At 33.7% G+C, this 26,669-nt stretch overlaps 1 protein-coding gene across 3 annotated transcripts in view; it reads left to right on the forward strand.

Moving 5' to 3' along the window:
- The window catches only part of LOC147072614 (uncharacterized), a 205,793-nt gene that overhangs the window by 59,137 nt on the left and 119,987 nt on the right, over positions 1 to 26,669 (forward strand). The gene's annotated exons all lie outside the window — the stretch shown is intronic.

Genomic DNA, 26,669 nt, shown 5'->3' on the forward strand with positions numbered 1-26,669 from the left:
TGACTGGATGACTGAATTTGTCCAATGATTGTCTCTTCTTCGAGCTATGTGTCGAGTCCATCTCCATTTGAGGCTTTTAATTAACTCTATCACATCACAAACCCTGGTCTGCTTCCTTATCCACTCATTCCTCTTTTTGTGTTATGCCCATCATGCACCTCTTCATACCACGTTATGCTACTCTAAGTGATGTCGCTATACCACCGAGTAATAAAAGAAAAATGAGGAATATTCCTATATCACCCCTCTTATACTTGGGCCTTGATAAAGTTGTGACTTTAATGTGTGTATGTACAAATTACCGTGCTAGGCAAATAGCTTTTAGGTGACATTTTTCTTAAAAGAAACAGCTAATATAATGTAATATTACATACTTAGAGCGGTAATATTAAATGAAATACTTGTTCGAAAGATGTGACGGCGCGGCGCGGACGACGCAAATGGACACTATTCAATGGTCTTAATGATTAGGACGCTTGGCTACTTGCGGACTAAGCATAGAGATTCCACCTCTAGAGTCAATGCACGGAGTGTATGGGTACCTATAGGGAATGTACCCAAAGGTAGCGATTGAATGGGCGAGGTGTGTAAAAAAGGAGGCTGGGTAAGAGTGCAAGTGGCCGGCTAGCTGTAGACTATACGAAAACTGCCATATAATCCAGAATTTCAAATGATTCAATTAGTTTCTATCTTGAGTCGTCCGTGGTCAGATAAATATAGATAGGTACTAAATTTAATTACTATAGAATCCCCACTTAAATTAATTGTAAACTATTATACATATTGCAGATATATTTTTCGAGACGGACAACATTTATTATGATTTTTCTGTGTCTGAGTCTGCCTCAATGTTAAGGAAGAAAAAAGCCAACTTTAATTTATTTCCAATCGCGTGATAATGCAAGTTTCCTACTCGCGGAGATCAGAGGCAATACCCGCGCGCGATCTATTGTCTATGGAAAAACAATGGCGGCTTCGTGCGTTCGCCTCTGCTCTTATCCGTGGCGGTATTTTTTATAATAATTATTTTATTTTAACCGCTGTTGCTCCTAAATAATGAGGAATTGTTAAACCCGCAATATCCGGGCGGGGCGAACAATGCACCTACAAAACCCGACAGTTTGTCACACTACCTGTACTACCAACTACTCTAGGGCCGTATTTTAAAAAAACAGATTGAAGGATTTTGAAATTAATTGACGCTTAGCGCTCGAAGTTTGTTTCAGTGGATATTATAAATATAATAATGGGTGTATTACAGTATTTACTTAAGGCGATGTCTTTACCTACCAGAGGCAACGAGCGGAAAAATACGAAGCTTGCAATTTGAGACATTTTTTTGATAATTTATAATTTCAACTGTGTTAATTAACGGCCCACGTGCTCGTCGTAGGTCAAAATTGAGTTTTTATTGTATTTTCAAACCATGATCCTGGACACTCCTTAAACGTTGTAGATAATCTATTTATATAATTTTGAAGCCTTATTATCCTTTATAGTTATTTTAAACATTTGATGACTGCATAAAGTATTTTTGTTACATAAAATAGTATTCTTTTAAACCTCTCGCTCTAATGTTTTAGAATATAGTCATATTTCGGTACATAACTGTGCAGTGGTGTTAAGATTTTTTACATTTATTAATTTTTAAACGCATTTATAAAACCATTAGTATAATTTATTACAAGATAATTTTTGTAAAATATTCACGATAAAAAATTATATTGATAATCTCTGTGATCCCAAATTTGACAAGAATTAGGCATTTTATTATTCAAAAAATCGGCAAGATTAACACATTTGAAGATGATTCTAAAGATACTTATTATAAGCTATGTCTTTGACCATTCAAATGTGATAAAGATCTTATGAATAATGATTGCTTTATAATAATTATTGACCTAAGAATAAGGTAGTGTTTTTTTGAAATACGCAATTTCTTTTGGCATTCCCCAGTGCTTAAAAGCTACAACATACGGCCGTAGCCATAAATTGACAAACTATAATTGAAGTAGAGAGTAAAATGATATTGACGCGCGTGTTTGAACATGTACCTAACCTTGAATGGTCAAAGACATAGCTTATAATAAGTATCTTTAGAATCATCTTCAAATGTGTTAATCTTGCCGATTTTTTGAATAATAAAATGCCTAATTCTTGTCAAATTTGGGATCACAGAGATTATCAATATAATTTTTTATCGTGAATATTTTACAAAAATTATCTTGTAATAAATTATCCTAATGGTTTTATAAATGCGTTTAAAAATTAATAAATGTAAAAAATCTTAACACCACTGCACAGTTATGTACCGAAATATGACTATATTCTAAAACATTAGAGCGAGAGGTTTAAAAGAATACTATTTTATGTAACAAAAATACTTTATGCAGTCATCAAATGTTTAAAATAACTATAAAGGATAATAAGGCTTCAAAATTATATAAATAGATTATCTACAACGTTTAAGGAGTGTCCAGGATCATGGTTTGAAAATACAATAAAAACTCAATTTTGACCTTTGACGAGCATGTCCCCCCTTAATAAATATGTAAGTATCTGAAAATATTAAAAAAAATATATTTGTTATTTTAAGTCAAAGATACTTAAACTTGCAATTGTAAAAATGTAATAAAATGTAAATTTGTTGAATTGGACCCCATCTTATTATTACATATATTTTATGGTCATGTTTATTATTCAAATTTCAAATCTTCGCCCAACAGATTTTTGACTATCTATTTTAAAAAACATCGATTTTTATAAAAATATAAATGTGTATAACTTGAAATCTTTTTTATTGTCCCGTGATCGCCCGATTAAGACCAGGTGTGGTTTGGTGGGGTCATTAGCTTCAAAGTCAGTACATCAATAAGTCTTATGTAAGAACCATGGTTAGCCTCACGATGAGGAATAGGGCGGACAGCATCAATATGGATACTGAATGAGACCGTGGCCGGTTATATTATTATGTGAATTGTACGTAAGTAGGTATTCGCTGTTTCTCCTGAAGCTTACTGGGGCTCCTTTATTAGCCTTGTGGACGATCGCACAACTTATCATCAATAAATTGTATTCACCCGATTTACTGACAGGAAAAAGCATTTAAGATATTTTTCTCCCATTACAAATAAGATAATGTAACAATATTACGTTATAAACGCTTTCTTTTGTCGTTGTTTTCCATATCGGATTGTAAATAACATTCTGTGAGCCATTTCCACGCACAACAAAGAATAATTTTCACACGTCATTCTGTAACGCGTAAGTAAATTGAATTCGGAGTCGGGGGGTGTGAATGTTTCAAAACGTAATTAATGTAGAGTCGCGTGTCTCCAAGGCTTTGTACTTTGTAAGTTTTGTTAGTTGAAAGGATTTCCCAAACTCCACGTTAATTTTCATACGGCACTACGTAGTAGTGGGTACCTACGTACCCACCTACTCACCTAAGACAATGATTTATGATTAAAATTACTTTTTTCGAACAATGGTGTGATGCTGGATTACTAACGCTCTTTTAGTTTTAATTAAATTAGCTGTGTGATTCGTTTTATGAATTTAGTATTGTTTAATTTAATTAAATTAATGAAATGAAAAGTTAGATAACCACTTTCGGTAAATAAATTAGTCCAACGATATAAATACTCTCGTCTTCTCTTAATCTGTATATAAATACTATTTTTATTGTACTAAATGATATAGGTATTCTCCCTCAGTAATTACCATGATATAATAATTAAAATGCACTATAATATGTAATAGTCGTATATTTCATGTCCTCGTGTTCTCTTAATTAAATTTGAGTTATGTCAATCAGATCATGTAAAATTGACTGCCACAGTAATTTAATTATTAAGTGCTATATTATATTGAATTATCCTACACAAAATGCCCGTCTGCATTTTGTATTTATATTGTAAAATAATGTACGTCAAATTCGGGTGTTATTGAAGATAATAATATTGTCTCATTCAAATACGTAATGTGTCCATTTCTGTTCCAAAACATACAAAACTGAACATAGTAGAGCCTGTACACGTGCATGGATTTACTTTCACCAGAAGTGTGTATTTTAAACTCGCGATAATAACTGTTATCACATAAAAGTGCTGACCGTCTCGCCAATCTTATTCTTCAAGAGTAAACGAGCACGACGTTATTGTATGGTGCTATTTGACAGGTCGTGAAAATCGGTAGACGGCAAAATGAGTCGCTGCGCGGTGTAGTTCATTTTTTTCCAGCAGGTTCGCTACAAGCTACAACCGTTCTTCTGCACAGGCGAAATACAGAAGCTTCAGAACTTTCCCGATTCGTGCATGCAATCTTGCAACTTGTACGATAAGTACACGTGCATTTTTTTGTGATGACCGCGATAACACAGTTAATACACGCACGTGTAAACGGGGTATAATAATGTAGTTTGTACACATCGATATTGTTGAATTATTTTAATGAATTAAATGATTAATTAGGTATATTATATTATTTAAGCATAAAAGGCTAAAGGATGGCCAAAAGTACCGATGACTCAAGGATGACTCCATAATCAGCAAACTCCAGACTCTCCTCAGTTTGCCTTTTCGGTCATATAGCCCATAGAAAACTTATGATATTCTGTCAGGTCGAAAGTAGGAGAGAGCGAGAAAGAGCTCCTACCAGTTTCACGTTGACGAAGGCCCTGCGTACCGCTGAATGTCGGGACGGATAGAGCAAACCTGTGGAGAAAATTATCAGCCTATAAAATCACCTGGTTGTCCGATCCTCAGTCATGACACATGAGATGCAGACGAAGAAGAAGATTCCACAATATGAGCATTGTAAAACTTTAGCTTCTATCTATCTCTATCACATAATACGTAGCTACGGTTACATAATTTTATTTTAAAAATTTAATGCAATACACAATAATTATAGATCCACTGCATTGAAAGATTACTTTCTCACGTTTTGTATAGTATTGTAATTGATACGGATTTTCTTGGCGTTTTATCATTGACAAAATACTGCGGTTTTGTTGACTGATAGTTCAGTATCTGTTTCTATACAAAGTCCTTCACTGGATTGTTTACGACGCCCATGAGACAAACCTGCTGAGAGTTTCAAATGCATTTTCCTTGTAGCTTTTAGACGTAGTAGGTAACGTATCTAGTGCTGCATGCCCGCAAATTCTTTTTCACTTTTTAGTGCTTTTAAATACTAATAAATATCAAGATTTGTTAATCAAAATGAGATAATTATTGCTCTGCGTATTTCTGGCATACTATTGTATTAACATTTACCTAATAACAATGAAAATAGTACTTGACGGTTTTACCTTCGGAATTTTATTTGACAGTGAGGTCATCTTAACAGACGCATACTATTATACTAGGTATAATAAAGTAACCAATCCGTGATATACCTACATATATTTTGGATACGGCTATTAAACAAAGCGGTCTGTTTTTATTATTGTGTATAAGAATGCCACGGAAAATATTTATTAGAAACAGTAATAGTTGTGTACTAAAAGGCAGCCTCTAAATCCATGGATCGCGGGTTCGAATCGCGCAACTTTTAATCTCGGTCATGTAGCAAGCGTTTTTCTTGCCAGATCTAGGATTTTTGAAGAGGCATCTAGCTTGCAAAATTCGTATTTGGCGTGTGGCGTTAAATCTGGCGCTTTTCGGCACCGCTTGAAACTTCTCATAATAAAGTTAGAATATTATCCAGATTTGCTTTAAAATGAACAGGGTGATCGTTTATACCTTATATCTTATAAATAAAATATATTCTACCTGCTACATACAAAATATTACTTAACTTCTTACTTGCATTCATTTTATAACTTATTTTATTAGTTGTAAAATACGAATTTCACCTTTTTATACTACTATTTTATTCTTCTAAAACAATGTTAATAATTATTACATATTTTTTTGAAATGCTAGTTTTTACATACTTTTGAATTTTGAGAAAATCTAGCATTATTTTCGTACCCTATCTGGCATATTTTTGTGTTTGACAGTTCACTGCCAACAACCATGCCCCGTAAAAAGAGCCTGCTTACAAATGTATATTATCGCACCCCATGACATTGTTTCGTCTGGTAAATGTATAAATTTCATTATTCATATTATTTAGGCTTCTGTGCTGGCATACATACTTACAGAATAGGCAAAAAAAATATTATTTTATATCTACCTTTACTTCTACCGAAACCGATGCACTTCTTCGGGCGAAAAATCGACTTCTAGCAGGTAGACGTTATCAATAGTACAATGGCGTTTATTAAATTGTTCCACTCTTGTTTATAGTACCTACTAGATTCACATTAAAAGTTGTTTTGGGGGATTTTAGGCCATTATATTTTAATGTGTCCATAAAAATTTACACCATCGGCGAATCTGCCTCCCTCGAATAAGCCTTCGCCCCAAACCCTTTAACTGCATACGGCGGTCGTGGCATGTAGGTACAAATTTAATTAAATATGGTGAGTATAGGATTGCTGTTTCGATAACGACCACCCCAGGGCCTAAGTTTGAGCCCATACACTTCGTCTTGGAGCATCAGAAAATTGTAGTTGAGGTGAACATGGCAGTCAGATGACCCTCGTATTCCAGTGCTTAATGGCCCACATGCCCAACGTAGGTCAAAATGGAGATTTAATGGTATTTTCAAAGCATTAGCCTGAACATTCCTTAAACGTTGTACATAATATTATATTTATATAATTTTGAAGCCTTATTATCCTTTATATTTATTTTAAATATTTGATGACTGCATAAAGTATTTTTATTACATAAAATAGTATTGTTTTAAACCTCTCGATCTAATGTGTTAGAATATAGTCATATTTCAGTACATCCATGTGCAGTGGTGCTTAGATTTTTTAGATTTTTTAATTTATAAACGCATTTATAAAACCATTAGTAAAATTAATGTTAATATTATATAGTGAAATATTTACGATAAAAAGTTATATTTTATAATCTCTGTGATCCCAAATTTGACAAGAATTAGGCATTTTATTATTCAAAAAATGGGTACGATTAACACATTTGAAGATAATTCTAAAGATACTGATTATAAGTTATGTCTTTGACCATTCAAATGTGATAAAACATCCTACGAATAATGATTGTTTTATAATAATTATTGACCTAAGAATAGGGTAGTATTTTTTTTAAATACGCCATTTCTATTTGCATTTCCCAGTGATTAAGCTACAACTTACGGCCGTAGCCATAAATTGACAAACTATAACTGAAGTAGGGAGTAAGATCATGTTAACGCGCGTGTTTGAACATCTACCTAACCGAAAAAAATGATTTTTTTGAGGTTGGGGGGCCTGCTTCAGGATGTGGGGGCCATGCGGTAACCTGTTCGCAATAAATGAAGATTTTTGATTGCATATTTTGTTCAAATTATTACCATGTTACATTTGAGGTGTGAGCAATAACTAGCACCATCGTCGATGTTAAAGTTTACAGTTACGTGTTATGGCTTGACTATAGTGGGCCTTAGATGTCACTGTATATCAGTCGTTTCCAAACTTTATGTTACTACGCCTCCCTTTAAAAAAAAATTGAACCTAGGCGCCTGTCCTCCTTTATTTCATTAAATAATACAGACACCTTTTTAAATAGTCAACAATATACTAATACAAAAATGAAAAAAAAAAAACAAGGTTTCACTACTTATATTCATTTTTAAATTAATTTGTTTTTCATGCGATGGATGTGCTTGTTTATTAGCACAATCAATTTCAATAGTAGTCAATCCAAATCCATCATCGTTCATTGACAAATGGATTCTATCCTTGCATTGATTTATTCACTATTTTTTTTTTTTAATTTCAACCAGATAGACAAGTTTAACAACAAAATTATCGTTCCTAAACAAATTTTAACATTATGATTAAATTTGACCCTTTTATTTCATTTTTTCACGAGATAGCCGGCGCAGAAATCATTTAAAAGTGGAAACGTGGCATTTTTTTATAATTTTGCAAAGCTTTATTTTTTTACGAATGCCTTCACTTTGTCTTTTTAAATCAGTGAATGCATTAGTGGTCCTTGCATTGATTTATTCACTATTTTTTTTTTAAATTTCAACCAGATAGACAAGTTTAACAACAAAATTATCGTTCCTAAACAAATTTTAACATTATGATTAAATTTGACCCTTTTATTTCATTTTTTCACGAGATAGCCAGCGCACTTCACAATAGTATAAACGTGAGGTATTATAAAATTAGTCTCCATATTTTACTGCCAAGTAAGAAACCCACGGAAGCCGGACGCTGTATTCGTTATTATTTTCATATTTTCATTCACAGTTTTCATAATGCCACCCATGTACAAAAATGTACCAAATATAGATTTCAACACACTTGGTACGATCCAAACAAAAAAATGTATGGTGCGAACGAGCGGTTACTGTCGGATTAATGATATTTATTACAAAAAACACTTTCGATCGAAGAGTGAAAGAATAATATTGAGCAATTGTCTGTTTATCACCGTGAGTAAGTTATATTGTGATTTTACTGCTTGAAATCGAATCGCTCCACAAAGGAAATAAATGATAATCCGTTGTTGGCTATGAAAAATTTCATTGCATTTTCATTTGATACCTACACTTTGTAATTATTGATATAATTTATTACTTAGTTGTCGGTATCTCCGTCATTCGTAAGTGTGAGATTACGTAAACAAAATAAATATGATAATACTACAGACTATTAAAGATTTATACGCAAAAAAATGTGCTCGAAACCCGCCAAGTTTGTTCGTTGTGGTGGAGTGAGCGAGTGATGAAAATCAATGGAAAACCTCTTATAGACCATCCACTACAAAGCTTACAGTAAATAAGGAGATTGGAAAACGCTTATCTAGATTTCCGCAGTCATGGGTCTAAGACTAGACAATCAATAATTTTATAAGCATACTTATGTCATTGTGATGCATCCATTGTCTTTTCTCACTATAATAATAAAAGTTGACAAATGCGTCATAAAATATTTGTATACCATTCTACATCTTCTTGTGGCATCCCCTAGTGGAGGTCGGCCACCATCAAGGCGATCTTAGATTTGTCATCTGCTATCCGGAACAGTTCAGTGAAGCTGCACCCGTACAACCACGGAGGTTCTTAAGCCACGAAATGCGGCGCTGTCCTCTGCTACGCTTACTTACCATTGATCTTTCCTTGAATGACAAGTTGGGGAATGCTGTACTTTTGTCCTCTCATAATGTGGCCGAGGTACTGTAGTTTCCTGGTTTTGATACTACTCAGAACTGCTCAGTCCTTTCCTATTCGATTGAGTACTTCAACATTTGTCACCCGGTCAGTCCAAAGAATTTGAGGATAGGTCTATACAGCCACAAATCGCAAGCTTCAACTCTCCGTGACATCTCTTGGTTTAGTATACCGTACCTTTTGTAAGATAGCGTCTTTCAATAGTTCACTCTGTGTATTTTCATCGACCAGTGGGTAAGGGTGACTTTTGGAAAGAGGTAGGCTGTGGAGAGTATACCATACCTTCTTGAAGATAGGGTCTATAAATAGTTCACTCTGTGTGTTTACATCGACCAGTGGCGAAGGGTGACTTTTGGAAAGAGGTAGGTTGTGGAGATCAAAGAAAAAGAGCACACTTGTCAGGTATATTCACGGGAAATAAGACGATAATACGATATTACTACTGATGAATAGGTACACACTAATGTCAACGTCACACTAAATCGATGAAATTTCAATAGCTCACTGACAATATAGAATTCAGCAATGAATATAAATTATGTATTTTCCTATACCTATACCTACACGTAACATAAACCTAAAAATATATCATCTTTAATGATATATTTTTAAATATAATATAATCAAAATTTGGTTTGTATTATAATTTAAAGTTTGAATTTATGAATGAGGATTACTTAATTTCGTTAAATTTAATGTGATATTCGTGATTAAAACACTTTTTAAAAATATTATTTGGTCATTAAATCTAAAAGTGGGACTACACCGGAAACTTTTGTCGCCAACCTCATAAAATTTAACGACTATGTCTCGGAATAGGGTAATAAAATCGAAGGTGTTGCTACTTGTTGACGTTGCTCATTTGTCCACACAGAGAGGCAACGTGTTGCGGCAACGTCATTTTTTCTTGTAAGCCACGGAACGTTCGCCTGATTATTATTATTTAATCGTATTTGTCGCGAGTCGGGACACGCTATACCTACCTATCAAAAGGCGCTCGATATTTGCGACTGGGACTCATGCACTCTTTAATGTAGGTACCTATTACAGTGGAAAATATTATAGGTACTTATTTATATATTAGTAGATGTAGGTAAATAGGTACCTACTTCAATTTGGTCGATATCAAACTTCGAGAAAAAGACACCAAAATTATTATTTTACTTTACTATAAATTCTTAAGGGGGGACATGCTCGTCGAAGGTCAAAATTGAGTTTTTATTGTATTTTCAAACCATGATCCTGGACACTCCTTAAGCGTTGTAGATAATCTATTTATATAATTTTGAAGCCTTATTATCCTTTATAGTTATTTTAAACATTTTATGACTGCATGAAGTATTTTTGTTACATAAAATAGTATTCTTTTAAACCTCTCGCTCTAATGTTTTAGAATATAGTCATATTTCGGTACAGAACTGTGCAGTAGTGTTAAGAGTTTTTACATGTATTAATTTTTAAACGCATTTATAAAACCATTAGCATAATTTATTACGAGATAATTTTTGTAAAATATTCACGATAAAAAATTATATTGATAATCTCTGTGATCCCAAATTTGACAAGAATTAGGCATTTTATTATTCAAAAAATCGGCAAGATTAACACATTTGAAGATGAATCTAAAGATACTTATTATAAGCTATGTATTTGACCATTCAAGTGTGATAAAAATCTTATGAATAATGATTGCTTTATAATAATTATTGACCTAAGAATAAGGTAGTGTTTTTTTGAAATACGCCATTTCTTTTGTCGTTCCTCAGTAGTTAAGCTACAACATACGGCCGTAGCCATAAAATGACAAACTATAATTAAAGTAGGGAGTAAAATTATGTTAACGCGCGTGTTTGAACATGTACCTAACCGAATTTTTTTTTATTTTTTTTTAAACGGTACATGTTCAAACACGCGCGTTAATATCATTTTACTCCCTACTTCAATTATAGTTTGTCAATTTATTGCTACGGCCGTATGATGTAGCTTAACCACTGGGGAATGACAAAAGAAATGGCGTATTTCAAAAAAACACTACCTTATTCTTAGGTCAATAATTATTATAAAGCAATCATTATTCATAAGATGTTTATCACACTTGAATGGTCAAAGACATAGCTTATAATAAGTATCTTTAGAATCATCTTGAAATGTGTTAATCTTGCCGATTTTTTGAATAATAAAATGCCTAATTCTTGTCAAATTTGGGATCACAGAGATTATCAATATAATTTTTTATCGTGAATATTTTACAAAAATTATCTCGTAATAAATTATGCTAATGGTTTTATAAATGCGTTTAAAAATTAATACATGTAAAAAATCTTAACACCACTGCACAGTTATGTACCGAAATATGACTATATTCTAAAACATTAGAGCGAGAGGTTTAAAAGAATACTATTTTATGTAACAAAAATACTTCATGCAGTCATCAAATGTTTAAAATAACTATAAAGGATAATAAGGCTTCAAAATTATATAAATACATCATCTACAACGTTTAAGGAGTGTCCAGGATCATGGTTTGAATATACAATAAAAACTCAATTTTGACCTTCGACGAGCATGTCCCCCCTTAATAAAAAGATAAACCATACCAATACGATAATAATCAATATCATTGTCTTCATCTATGGCATATTATTTTAAATCAAACCTCGATGTAGATGTAGGTAGGTACATGTAAACACTTACATGTAGGTAATCATTCTTACCTATCAGAGAATTATGGTTATATTTTTTATTGCTCGCATGTTATAATCATGATGCAATTAGGGATTTCAATACCGGTACATATTTCAAAACCGGTATTCAATTATTTACCGATACCGAAATACCGGTTTCAAAAATCAATCAATGAGTCACCTGTACCTCGACCGCGCACGAAAAGTGACACACGGAGATTACATCTTAGGCTCAGTTCCATAGAAAAGTCAAAAATTTAAAGTTTTGAGCTATGTTGGCCATTATAGTGGTATATCGCTCCTCTTCTGTTCCACAAAATTACAACTCAAAAAAATTACAAAATGTCATCGAAGGTTCCATGTTTTTGTCACTTTTAGGGGAGTCAAAACTGTGATCAGCCATTACTCAAAACTAGTAATTTCTATTCCAGCCATCGACATGCAAACGACTCAATTCACTTGTACCTGGAATGCGCACGAGTTTTTACGCGCGAGTCAAATCGCGCCATCTGAACAAGCCCAAAGTTACAATAGAAAGAAGTTACAGTTATATACCACTAACTAATCTAGCTATCTAGATAAAACTATTAATAATCTAGATAATAACATTATCTAGCTAGGTCAGTGTTGCCAACCGTACTATAATTATAGTATTTGTACTATAATTTTGGTCCGCGTACTATGTACGATGTAAAATAGGTATAGTACGCCCAAAATACTATAGTTTTGAAAATCGTACTATAATTTTATATAAAAGTACTATAATTCTGCATTTGCCATTTCGCAATTTGGAAATCTGCGGCCCGCGACGAAATATTTTTCCTAAAAAAAACGAGCCGACCATGAAAATTTGGGAACCTGCGGCCCGCGGCGAAATATTTTTCCTAATAAAAACGAGCCGACTATGAAAAATTGGGAAAATTTTCATTTTCAACAGATGACAACGCGTACTATATTTTATCTCCAAATACTATAATTTTGGAGGCTCTGTACTATAATTCCACTTTTAAAATATGGCAACACTGAGCTAGGTACATATTCTAACTCATACGGATATATATAGGTACTTACAATTTTTCTTAAACGTTTTCAAAATTACCTATGTTCACACTTATTTTTGTTTCATGTTATTTTCGAGACTTTTTATATCAAGCTGATAAAAATGTCATGTCTAGTCTTTGAATGTACGTGATGCAATATAGAAAAAATACTTTCACACAAGTACGTGGAAAAAATGGTCAATAACGAGATTTCTAGTTTTTTAACAAATATAAAAATATCAGGCATGCTTTTCCATTTGCGAGTTATTACTGCGTCGCGTATTATTTATGATTATAGTAAAATACTATTATTTTGATTCTGTAAACAATGTAACAAAATACGTAATAAATAAGTAATCAAAATAATTGCTATGCTCCCATTGATGGGCAATGGCTACCTACACGGGGGAATAAAGAGTAAAAAACACATAGTCGAAATTCCAGTACCTACCTACGTTGCACTTCGTATTAAATTCAACTGGTACTTATGTGAATTTTATTAACACTAATTTTATTATTAATGAACCATTAAGTGTGTTGCTCGCTCTTTGACAAAATACCGACGCTCCTCGAAACAAGCGTCGACAATTCTCGACATCAACATGTAAGTGAAATACGATTCCTAAAACGATAAAAGTAATTAAAACTCGGGAACTCGAGCGATTATTTTTATGATGAGTGACCTCATTTTGAGATGTCACCACTTGTTGATTTCAGTGAGGACGATGTTGTCAACTCCAACATTTGTCAACTTAGTTCAACAAACAATTAATGTAATTTATGTTCCAATAAAATATGATAATTATCGTTAAATTTTATGAGGTTGGCGACAAAAGTTTCTGGTGTAGTTCCACTTTAAAAGTGGGGCCACACCGGCAACAAGTCGCGCGACAACTCGTTAAATTTTACGATAATTATCATAATTGCTTAAGAAATTTTACGATAATTATCATGCTTATCGTAAAATTTAACGAGTTGTCGCGCGACTTGTTTTCGGTGTGGACCCGGCATAAGGTTCACGTGCCTTGCGCTAAGAACTCAGATGGTACGTAGCGCGCTTGTTGGTCGTTCGTTGGGTGAGGGTCGAAAAATATTCTATTCGCGCGATGCACGCAACTATCGCAGCTCGAAGTGTGTACGAGTCATTAGATTGAGTAGGTACTAGCGTTATTCATACGTGTTTAAAATTATTAATACTTATATTTATTGACTGCAGTGTGAGTTGCAGCATAATTATTTAACAAGCATGACGTTTTGCGTCGGAAATCGCAAAAATCTGTTGATTTTTTCAACTATGCCCTCGATCCCGCGGTATGTGTGACCCAATAACTTGCCCGTTGTCGCATTAGTGACAATGCCTCTCTCGTACGTTACAGGCAAAATAGTAATTTCAATTACAAACGTACGCGAATGTAGTAAAAGAAGTAAGCTTTGAAACCGCGGACCAAGGTAAGCCTAAAATAGTACCTACAAATTAAATTATTTAGAATGGATATAGGTACAGGATGTAAGAATGTAATATTTTATATATTGCAAATACATTCTTTTGAAAAACTTCAGGTAAGTACCTACCTACCTAATTTTAACAGGTGTGTTCAAGGCCGGATTTGTCATAGGGGCTAAAGGGGCTCTCCAGGCCGCCAGAATTGAAAGGGGCCCCGGAGCCCGAAAATAAATTGAAATAATGCTGATAATATTATATTCCGCAAAAATATTTGGCCAAACGCCTAAAAATGGCAAAATGCTAAATTTTAGCTTATTAGGTACCTAGATTTGATTTTGAAGAGTGTAGGTGGTATTAACAGATTTTTGTTTCTACGAGAAATTGATGTTAGCCACTTATTCAACATATTAGGTAAAAATACACATTGAAAAACAACATGTATTTTTTTTTCCAGGCCCGACATTATAAGCTGACACGTTACCGCTCGGCCATCATAGAAATTAGCCTAGTTTAACTTTTATTAAAGATTCAATACACATAAATAGTTATTATTTAAAATTTTAATATGTAGTTGTAGGTATATTTTGACACTATTATGTAGGTACCTACCTACGTAAATTCAGGATATTGAACTTTTCTTTTCAATGCATTATAATCCATAATATATATTTTTCTTTTTGCGTAGGTAATTTGTAAATTCTTCAGTGATGAATTTAACAGGATGACCGCGCGGCTTAAGCTTCAACCTATAGCGTCGTGGGTCCCAGGTTCGAATACTGGTTCTGGCAAGTACGCATATTGTTTTTTTCAATTTGTGTATGAGTCAGGGTATTATGGACCTAATGGGTTAAGCAAGGGGCTGACATCGTATTTCATAAAAATAAAAATCTGCCTCCACTCTGTGGATGCCCATATGATCTTATTAGGATCGGAGATGGTCGAAAAAAAACTAATATTTTGCCTCCAATAAAAACACTTCACAAGAACCAAAACTTTTGTCTGACATACCTATCTCGTTATGTTTGGAATATATTATTATTCTACACTTATATATTATATACGATGAGTATTATCATGTAATTAATACGAAAATGCACTTTTTAGTCTAAACACAATGTGCACGCACACCGGTTATTCTGAGGTAGCAAATTGCTGGTTTCCGCTTGTTACAAATTGTTTAGAAAAACGCTTCATATTCACAGTAATTCTATTTATCTTTCATAAACATGATAAGACTTGGAAAATTAATAACTATTATATGGAAACATAGCTTTATCTTGTTTTTTAAAAATAAAAATGTTTTTTTTTCTTCCGGGAAACAGCGATTTAGCGCAATAATAATTTATTTATACAATACGTCGTCCGTATCTATAAGTGCTGCGTAGTATCTAACTAATGGTAGGAAACCACAGAACCTTGGCCACATTTTGAGAGGACATAAAATATTCCCCAGTTAATTCAAGGAAATATCAACGGTGTAGAGCAGTGGTCTTCAAACTGTGTTCCGCGGCACCTATCGGGGGGTTCCGCGAGTCAAAAAAAAATCGACAAATAGACCTAAACTTCGACAAATTGTGTAAAAAAATGCAACCACACCCAGTCACTAAATATAATGCAAGGGTAGGAGACGGCTGGGGAACGAGTTGATGCTACTAGTGAGTGAATTACATTAATTTTATGTTAATTTTTTTTAATAAAAAATACAATAATTTTCTTTAATTGTCTTTACATTAAGTAACTATAACACATTGATCTACTTTGAATATTATGTTAAGATGTATTTTTCTAACGATGGGATGTGGTTCCCCGAAAAAAACATTTAATTCTAAGGGTTCCGTGAGTCGATAAAGTTTGGAGACGACTGGTGTAGAGTATACGTTTTATAACTTTGCACTTTTTACTACACTTATATGCCTCTTTGCCTGATTACCTCGCATAACATTAGTTCAAATGATATTCACCTGTATTAATATAATGTAGTAATAAGAAAATAAATAGATAATACTTATATATAAAAATATGTTTTTAGAATATCATTTTCATCCTAGAGCCGGAGTGTAAAGTTATGAAGCGTATACATACTCTACGTAGCAGACGAAAACACCGCATTTCGTGACTTAAGGACCTCCGTGATTAGTTAGTACAAATGAAGTTTTATCAAACTGTTCCGGTTAGCAGATGACAAACCGAAGATACGGTCTGAAGAATAAAATTATTTTACCAAGTTAAATTTTATTCATTTCATGATTCCCGCACTTTTTAGACAAAACTCCTAAAAATATTAATACATGGCGTAACAATTTATTGTCCATTGACAAGAGTCCTTTTTTTCAAAAAGTCGATAATAGAGCATGGATTCAGACGAAAACTTGATTATCAACCCATAACGTAAGTAAACAAAATTTTAATGTATTCCAAAAATATTATTTGGTGATGTCTCAGAATGACGTATTATGTATTCGTGTTTCAGATTGCGCCCAAATGTAATTTACTTGTTTTAATTAATAAAATTGTGTCGACGTGGTAAATGCAGTTTTTTAATACAATCAATTAATATAGTTCCCATATGTAACGATGATAAAAAGATGACATATTTCATAATCAGCAACCGCCCCATAGTCCAATGCTGTACGGGGTCTCCGGGTTCGATCCGGTGATCTCACAATACATGCATGTAATTTTCTCAATTCTGAATGTTTCTGTGATGTATTTTGCCACTGTGATTGAACTCGTGGTATGCCATTGGTTGATTGCTAGATCTCGATAGTTTACCCCGAAATGTAATTTTTTTACAATCATATAATCAAGTTAATCGGTACTGTGATAGCAAACTGGTTTAACTGCAGTTTACACAATTTTACAGGAGAACAAAAACAAAGTTTTGAAATCAGTCTGACAAGAGTGTTAGTTTATAAGATATTTTGAAGGATTTTATATCATAATAAGCGGAATTGGAATCCCAATACAAACTTCATATCATTTCTTTAAAAAATAATGAAGTTTTATTTATCTTGCATTTTAAGCAGATATATCTTTTTGCCATTTGGTCAGATGCAGATATCTTTTAACATTACTTTGTGACTAATATAGTTGCAGCTCTAATATTTTGACACATCAAAGAATATACAATTTGGAACAAATTATGGAAGAAAACTTAAAAAGTGAAAAAAACTGCAGTTATAACCGTCTGTCATCACAGCACCGAAATATTTCGATTAAGAAATATAGTAAGGTTCCACAATTTCTTTCTAATATATGAATGAAAAAAATATTTTGACAATCGATTTTACAAAACTTGAGCATACAATGTTCATAGCGGAAAAAGAGGATATATATTATGCATTATTTCATAAAAATGAAAAAGATACCGGACACAGACATTGAAATTTAAAAAAAGAGAATTTTTCCGGGTAAAAGAGGACCTCTGGAAACCCTAACATCAAACCCACCCTCTCTAAAAAATCTCACTCGATCGACTGCCGTATGTTAATAAGTTGATATAAAGTCTTTAGTAGGTATTAAAGTGTAGGTATACATTCTTTAATAAATAATAAATAAATTTATATATATTTTTAGTAGTGTATTAATGATACTATCGCAATATACAAGATAGTAAAGTATACTTACTTTACAGGCACATTAAGTGGCAAGTATATTATTGATTAATTGTGGCTATAATATCATAGTATATTATGTATTGTATATCTACACTCGACGTTGATAGATTGTTGTTGGTTTGCCCGGGGTATAATAGTGTGCACAGTCGGATGCAATAACATTATGTAAACATTGACAAGATCCAAATACATTATTATCAGAGCCTTAGTCACATCGTTGTACATTGTATGAAATGTTCACTTTCCCACATGATGGATGGCGTGCTATTTTGTTTTCTTTTTACGCGTGTTATCGCGGACGTGGCTGATGTATCCGATTTCCCGCACTGTCAATATTGTTAAAATAAATCGAATGGAAAGCGATGCCACCGCAATATGTTGAAATCTGAATCCCAGTTCTGCAGCTTCCTGGCGATATCACACCGCTTGCTGGCAAAATAATACCATCAATTTGTTTAGATAGTAATATCTAAATAATATGTTAAAAACTAAATGTATACTAACTGATATCGGTATAATTTCGTTTCATTACTATGTTTTCATTTTTCTTCACTCTGTAGGGTTGTAAGCTGTAACTAATTATTGTGATAATGAGTTTAAGGTACTCTGCGGGTAATGGTAGGAAACTGGACACAATCTAAATTCTATAGGGTAGGTAATTGACAACCGGCATTCCCCTATCATTCAGTGATGTCATATTCTAAAGCAGTAGTTCTCACGTGAAATTTAACTGTGGCCGCACAATTGACATTGACAGTTCTATGGAAACGTCTGATGGCCGCACCAAATTCCACTGCTGTTGTGAAAAAATTAAAGCTAAATTTTATTCAAGTATTAAAAAAATGGATCAATTTATTTATAGACAAGTCCGGCTGCATATACATGGCGGGTGGAGATGGGGAAACTCAATTCAAGTCCATTTAATAAAAGACATTTGAACATTTTAATATATATCTATGTATTTAAAAATAATGCAAATGTAAATTCCTCAATACTCTTTTTTTTTCAATGCGAGCCGCATGGCTGCTTCTAAGTTTACATCTGTCAACTGGCTTCGATATTTGTTTTTTATGAAGTGCATTACACTGAATGATCTTTCACAGTATACAGTAGTAGGAAAAATCGACAATATTAATAAAGCAATTGTTGCCAATTCTTTGAATTGATTTGATTCTTGGTCAACGTATAACTTCGACCAAAATTTTTCAACCGTGGTATTATTAAAATGGTTTTTAGGTACTTGGTCATGACTCATTTACAATAACGCATATTTAACGTTAGCCCAGTTAATTAAATTAAATACTAAAAATCCTCTGGTGGCCGCATATGAGAACCACTGCTCTAAAGTCATAAGGATTATTAACATAAATAATTAGGTATTATTGAGATGTCATGACTTCAATGACTAAACGGTGTCTTTATGTGAACTCAGTTACTAATGCGATAAATAAATAAAAACTGATACGAATTTCATATAATTGTATAAACTGAATAAGACACGTCATGTTTTTTGAACCGTGAACGACTAAGCCATACGCCACACTTTTTCGTGTTCCGTTTCTGCTAGCTAACGGAATTAATGACAGTATGTTTAGTTTATAATATTATTATAGTATTAAATACATAGGTGGTTTATCACTAGGAATCGCTAATTTTAAACTGAAAAAGTTACGGGTGCGAATCAAACTTAACTACACCTTTGGCACTTTAATTCAAAATTATTATATGACAATGTTGTAAATAATACTCGCAAAACGTATCCGTATTAGTAATAATTGGTATCTAGATGATTATTGTATTCATATAAAATTATCCAAATTGTGATAAAATGAGCAAGAATCAAATTATTCGTAAATTAAAATAAAGGACAATATTATAACCATAATAACTACTTAATTTACATATTTTTTATTATATTTATGATCGATTTTGTTCGCTTATAAACACAGTCAAGAGCCATAATATACGTTTTCAACAAATCGTGAAAACATGGCCAATTTAAGCACTTATATAGGTGTTCGCTAAGCAGAAACAACTTCGAATAGTTTCTTTTTAATTTAATAATAAGTATCTAAGGTTTCTATGCACCCCTAACCATGGCCCCCACATCCTGAGGCGGTCCCCCTACCTATCGATAAGGTGAAAAACAGTGTGATGTTCTACAGTAGCGTTCCCCATTGGTATTCCGTAAGGTGAAATTAGGGGAATTTCGTGTATTTTTAGCAAGTTTTTGTATAAATTATTGAGTTGTCGTCACTTGGCATCATATTGCACGCATATGATCACGATCCCCTTTTGTGGTAGTCAAGTAACATGCGACCCTTCGTCATATTGGATAAATAGCCATTTCATTAGTCAAGAAATACACTAAAAACAATCATAAAATAAAATTTTACACTTGAATTTTAATTTAATTATCTCAATCATCATATCTCATTTAATTGCATCGGACAGCCACATATTTTTAAATGTTATTAAATTATTCTTTAACTAAATAGCACCGCAGCCGACTTTTAAAAACTATTAATAGCAACTTTGTGGTGTGTTTATCTCACTTAACTGGTCGAATCGCCACGCCGAGCCTCCTTTAAGCCCGGGCCCCCAGGCTAGAGCCCTGTCAGCCCCCCCTTTGTGGGGCCATGTCCCCAACGAACGCAATTTTTGAAACCACCGGTAGCCAGTTATAAACAATATTGTAATGTAAAAGCATGGTAAACATTCTACATCCCAAACTCGACTGCACTTTATGTATAAAAAGAAATAGGGCAGCACAAGTTTACTATTTTTCGTATTGATGGTGCTTAACCTAACTAAGTTTTCTGTGCTCCCCTAATGAGTATGAGCAATTTTGAAAATCACCGGCCGCCACTGCTAAGCAATATTGTAAAGCCGTAGAAAACAAACTGCATCCCAACCTCAACTACATTTTTTTGTAAAAAAAAAAAGAGGGCATTATTTTATTATTTTTCTTTTTAATGTCACTTGCACGTCTCTCCAACAGCTGAGTTCACAAACTCAATTATGCTCATTCCTAATTGAACCTTTCCATTGTTGGCCATTTAATTTAACGATACCCTCCGCTTTCTCTTTCATTATAGCGGTGCTCATTCGTTATTACTTATTATAGTGCTCATTCATTTTTTGTGCGCACATCAATCACTAAGCGTTTGATACACTAAAAAGGCGTTTACTAATGACCTCTCACCGACCGCACTCTCTAATAAAACGCTTTTTTTCTTCACTCGGTGGTCATGACTTTTGACTACGCTGCAAAAAATCTATTGAACAGTCACGAAAGTGTTGATGAACGGTAGTAATGAAAAACACCGCCCATTAGCTTACCAACAGTAGAGAACAATAATAAAGTAATAACCGAGGAAAACTTACCAACCTAAATACCATGGTTGCGTTTTATAGTGGACTGTAAATGATTTTAATGGAATGATTGTGATGGTGGATGTGGATGCTGGGGAAGGGGGTATGCAGGATGCCAGGCACTGACCTTTTATGCTGTTGATGATCTTGCTCCGTAGTCTGGTTGCACTATAACTCGCGCGGTGTTTACTTGTTGCTAGGGTTACTAGGTTGATAAATGACATGAGCCGGTATCACGGCTTGCCAGGTTTTCAGAATTATCGCTTGGACGACAGTCACACTATATCAAGTTGATCCGGCCGTGGTCTACGAATAACTTTTGAATCAGTCTGTATGTGCTTTGAATTACTCGCGATGGTCCAGCTGTAACAAGCCTAGAACGCGCCCGCTGCCTTGACGTACCTTGAGGTGATTAACTGTTATTCAATCACGGTCATCCAGGTTGAAGTAGGAGGGAAGTATAAGGATGAAAGCGACCATATTTGGCCCGACGATTATTGTAATGTCTTCTTGAGCTAAATTGGCGACTTTTCTGTTGGCAACTCTTTATAAATGACAAAGTGTTAAGTATTATTGCTTGATTTATTGAGTCGAGCTGTGTTGCCGATTGTATGATGTCAACTCCAGTCAGGCAACTTCTTTACTACGAATGAGAAACGTATATCATAGTCATAGTGGAGGCGCCATAAGAGCTCACAGTTCACCGTGAGATTTTTAATATGAAATATATGGCCGTTGAGATCAAATGCATGTCGAAATAAAACATTTACAAAATAAGTAAAACTACCGAAATACAAGGAAAAGACAGAAGAAAATTGGTATGTAAGTAAATTATAAATACAATCGTATCCTATATATTTATATAAAATTTTGGTAGATAGTCATAAGTATCAGGTCGTACCTATGAAATATGACGGCATTATTATCAGATATTTAATCTATATCAAATTTATGTTCTTGGATCTAAGAAAATTGGAACAACGCGTTATTTTTTCATCTCTTTCGAAATGTTATATCTACATAGAATTTACATGCAACCCTTACGTCTACCGACGGTATATATAAGTATAACCTTTAATTAATATGCTCCGCTTTTATTATTCTTATGCTTCTTATTACTGACACTTCGATATAAAAGCTTGTTTTATAATTTCGATAGAATATGGCCAACGGTTTTTTCTCTTTTGAGGAATAATTTATTACGTTTAATAATTGCGTAAACCTTTTAATAAATATAACGGAATTACCAGGCTATTCAAAAGTATTTTTTTTGTAAAAAAAAAAAACGGAATTGTTTAAAATTATTTCGCTAATAAAACACGGCGGTTGTCTTCTTTTGAAAATGGCTAACAGTATTATTTTTATGTGAATAATATAGAGCATGCTCCAGTTCTACGCGAGGGTAGATGTAAGTACCTATACTCGCCAGCCCATTAACCCCCATCGTAAAGGTGAGCCACTTTTAATCCGTGACGACGTTCTTCTTTCTTCCCTCTCCATTGTCCCCGCCATAACCTTTACTTCGTGGCGTTCATTAAGCGAAATAATAATAATGTTAACTATTGTTCTGTTTGTAGGGAAATGGACGTAAGCTGTTTGAAAAATGACGCCTTTCGGACGTTTTACACAATACGGTTTCTTCGTTTATTATATTATTACTGTGGAAGAGTATTTTTATTTATTTGAACAAGTATTTGGATTAATTATAGCGCTAATGCCGATAACTTCTAGATGACCTTTTGTAACAATACTTTAAAAAAAAACATGACCAAATATTTTCTTTTTCGTGTAGGTACCATTATAATATTATGAACAACTTCACACGTTGTACTAGGTACTACGATATTCCACTATTGACTATAATTCAGTGGCGAAAACTCCTCACTAGGCGATTATTTAAAGCCTTCCTTCTAAGAAAAATAGATCTTCAAGTATTTAATTTAAAATACTTATAAAAAATGTGCGGGAACATTCTATCATCAGAATATTTAACTATTAATTAATAGTATAATAGTATCTAATCATACAAAAAAATGAGCCATCTATCGTCCGAATTTGGAATAAATAATAAATAAGTGATAAGCGCTATTAGTTCTTAACTATTGAATTAGTGATTCCTTTAGAAGGATTTCCGGATCTGTTTTGTATGAACGCCAGGTCACGTGACATCAGGTCTGTCTGGCGAGATGTATACAATTTGGTAAGCGACGACGGCGAAGCCTAAAACTTTGAGCATTGTCGATAAATGCAGCTTTATCTAAATAATTGATAAGTAATTTAAAAAAAAAATTTATATGGGTTTCAATCACATATAAATTTAATATAATATTGCAGTATCAGACATATATAAAAATTAGCTTGTTGAAAGATACTAACTACCTCATGAATTGTATGTTAATGTCATTGTGTAACAGCCAAAACTATTAAAGCATATAAGCAGCTTCGACCTTTATTTCGATTTTCAATATTAATAATCACTTATCACACAAATAAATGGGTAGGTAGGTTATGTAACAAAGCATCAGACTTCAATCCAGAACATGAGCCGCCATTTTGTTATCAAGCTGCCAATAGAAGATGAAAATAATGAAATTATTACCAATATAACCACACGTACAATCGCTCGATTCGTAAATCGAACTGCCTTCAAAATTCCAAATACGAAATATTAATATGTAAATAAATATTGACAATCCAAAATTTTTTGTTAATAAATAATAATTTATCTAATATCATACATAGTGATTATTAATTTTCTTCGATGCCTTGGTGAGTATGTAGGTAGGTACGGATGGAAAGAGGCATTCTGTCTTATCGTTCAACGCCTCTCAAATTTCCTAAGTGATCACTGATCAGTGATCAGTAATAATTATCCCCTGTGGAAGCCAGATCGCAATAACCGATCGGCCCAACTGAATTAATAGTCGGGTCGTTTATTCCCGAGATATTTTACAGAGCATACCTTATCCATCTTTCGTTAGATGTAAAGCAACATCTAAGCGAAGCATTAATGTAGGTACCTAATTGAAGAAAAAATCTTATTTAAGCTTAGATGTTTTGAGTAGTGTTTTCATTCCTCACTTTAATCATTTCTTGGTAGAAAAGTATTGTATTCATTACAGTAAAATTAAATTCTATGTAATACTTGTTCGCCATTATTTAATAACTATCGAAAATAGTGTCTCTTTGCACCTCAACTCCTCCATCTACGAGTACTCCTCCGCTGCTATCTGACCACTTCACCCACTCGTGACCCAATGTTGTTTGCTCCGACTAAGTTTACGCGATCGACAACGGTTAGATGTAGACGCACATCCCTCTACCCCCCCCCCCCCCCGCCCGGCCTCATCAATCCACCTCTACTATTTAACTACCACTACCTACTGATTTTTTGTAAGTACGTTCATTTTGTGCGTTGATTATCTTGACTTGGAACCGTTTGAGGTACCTACCTATCGCGATAAAGCTCTACTGAATTGGTATCAACGATGTAGTTTCATTAGTATTCGTTTGGCTTGAATTCTAATAGAATGAACAGATAGACTAAAATTAAAAAATATATATTCGGTCATGAAAATAGCCAAATCCGATGATCAAAGGGCAAACAGATATCACAGACAGAGATACACACTTCAGTGTTATTATTATAATAGTACCTATAGATAAAATTATCAGAATTGTAATGTTAGTTATCTAATATATAAAAATTAATATTTGTGTGTTTGTGTATTTGTGTGTTTGTTTGTTCGTATATAATGCGCAGCCATACCGTTCATCCGATTGCGATAAAACTTTGTAAACTTATTGCTTGCACTTGCGGGAAGAGTATAGGCTATACTAATATATAAAAATGAATGTCTGTCTGTCTGTGTGTCTGTCCCGTATGCGTTCCTATATCATTCATCCGATTGCAATGAAATTTTGGTAAGTGGTTGTATGCACACCCATGAAGGTTTCTGAATTAGAAAAATCCTCATCTTCTTCTTCTTCTTCATTCTATTTTCTTTTATTCGTATGGTTCCTATACCATTCATCCGATTGCAATGAAATTTTGGTAAGTGGTTGTATGCACATCCATAAAGGTTTTTGAATTAGAAAAATTATCATCTTCTTCTTCTTCTTCATTCTATCTTCTTTTATTCGTATGGTTCCTATACCATTCATCCGATTGCGATGAAACCTTCGTCAGTTGTTGTGTTAACACCCGCAAAGGTTTCTGAAATAGTACAACTATCTTCTTCTTCTTCTTCACTTTATCTTCTTTTATTCGTATGGTCCCTATACCATTCATCCGATTGCAATAAAACCTTCGTCAGTTGTTGTGTTAACACCCGCAAAGGTTTCTGAAATAGTACAACCATCTTCTTCTTCTTCATTTTATCTTCTTTTATTCGTATGGTCCCTATACCATTCATCCGATTGCAATAAAACTTTCGTCAGTTGTTGTGGTAACACCCGCAATGGTTTTTGAATTAGTACAACCATCTTCTTCTTCTTCTTTTTCTTCTATTCTATATTCTTCTATTCGTATGCGTTCCTATTCCATTCATCCGATTGCAATAAAATTTTCGTCAATAATTGTGCCAACACCCTCGAAGGTTTCTGAATTAGTACAACCATCTTCTTCTTCTTCTTCATTTTATCTTCTTTTATTCGTATGGTCCCTATACCATTCATCCAATTGCGATGAAACCTTCGTCAGTTATTGTGGTAACACCCGTAATGGTTTTTGAATTAGTACAACTATCTTCTTCTTCTTCCTTGGTTCCTATACCATTCATCCGATTGCAATGAAATTTTGGTAAGTGGTTGTATGCACATCCATGAGGTGTCTGAATTAGAAAAATCATCATCTTCTTCCTCTTCTTCATTCTATCTTCTTCTATTCGTATGCGTTCTTATACCATTCATCCAATTGCGATGAAAATTTGACCAGTTGTTGTGCGCAAGCCCGCGAAGGTTTCTGAATTAGTACAACCATCTTCTTCTATTCGTATGCGTTCCTATACCATTCATCCGATTGCAATGAAACTTTGGTGAGTTGTCGTGCGTACGCCTGCGAAGGTTTCTGAATTAGTAAAACCATCATCTTCTTCTTCTATTCGAATGCGTACCTACACACATTCATCCGATTGCAATGAAACTTTGGTGAGTTGTCGTGCGCATGCCCACCAAGATTTCTGAATTAGAAAATCATCTTCTACTTCTATTCTTATGCGTTCCTATACCATTCATCCGATTGCAATGACATTTTGATCAAGTGTTG

Source organism: Rhyacophila brunnea, unplaced genomic scaffold (assembly GCF_057557595.1).
Source record: "Rhyacophila brunnea isolate RB1 unplaced genomic scaffold, BYU_Rbru_1.0 scaffold_2, whole genome shotgun sequence".
In the NCBI taxonomy this organism is placed as follows: Eukaryota; Metazoa; Arthropoda; class Insecta; order Trichoptera; family Rhyacophilidae; genus Rhyacophila; species Rhyacophila brunnea.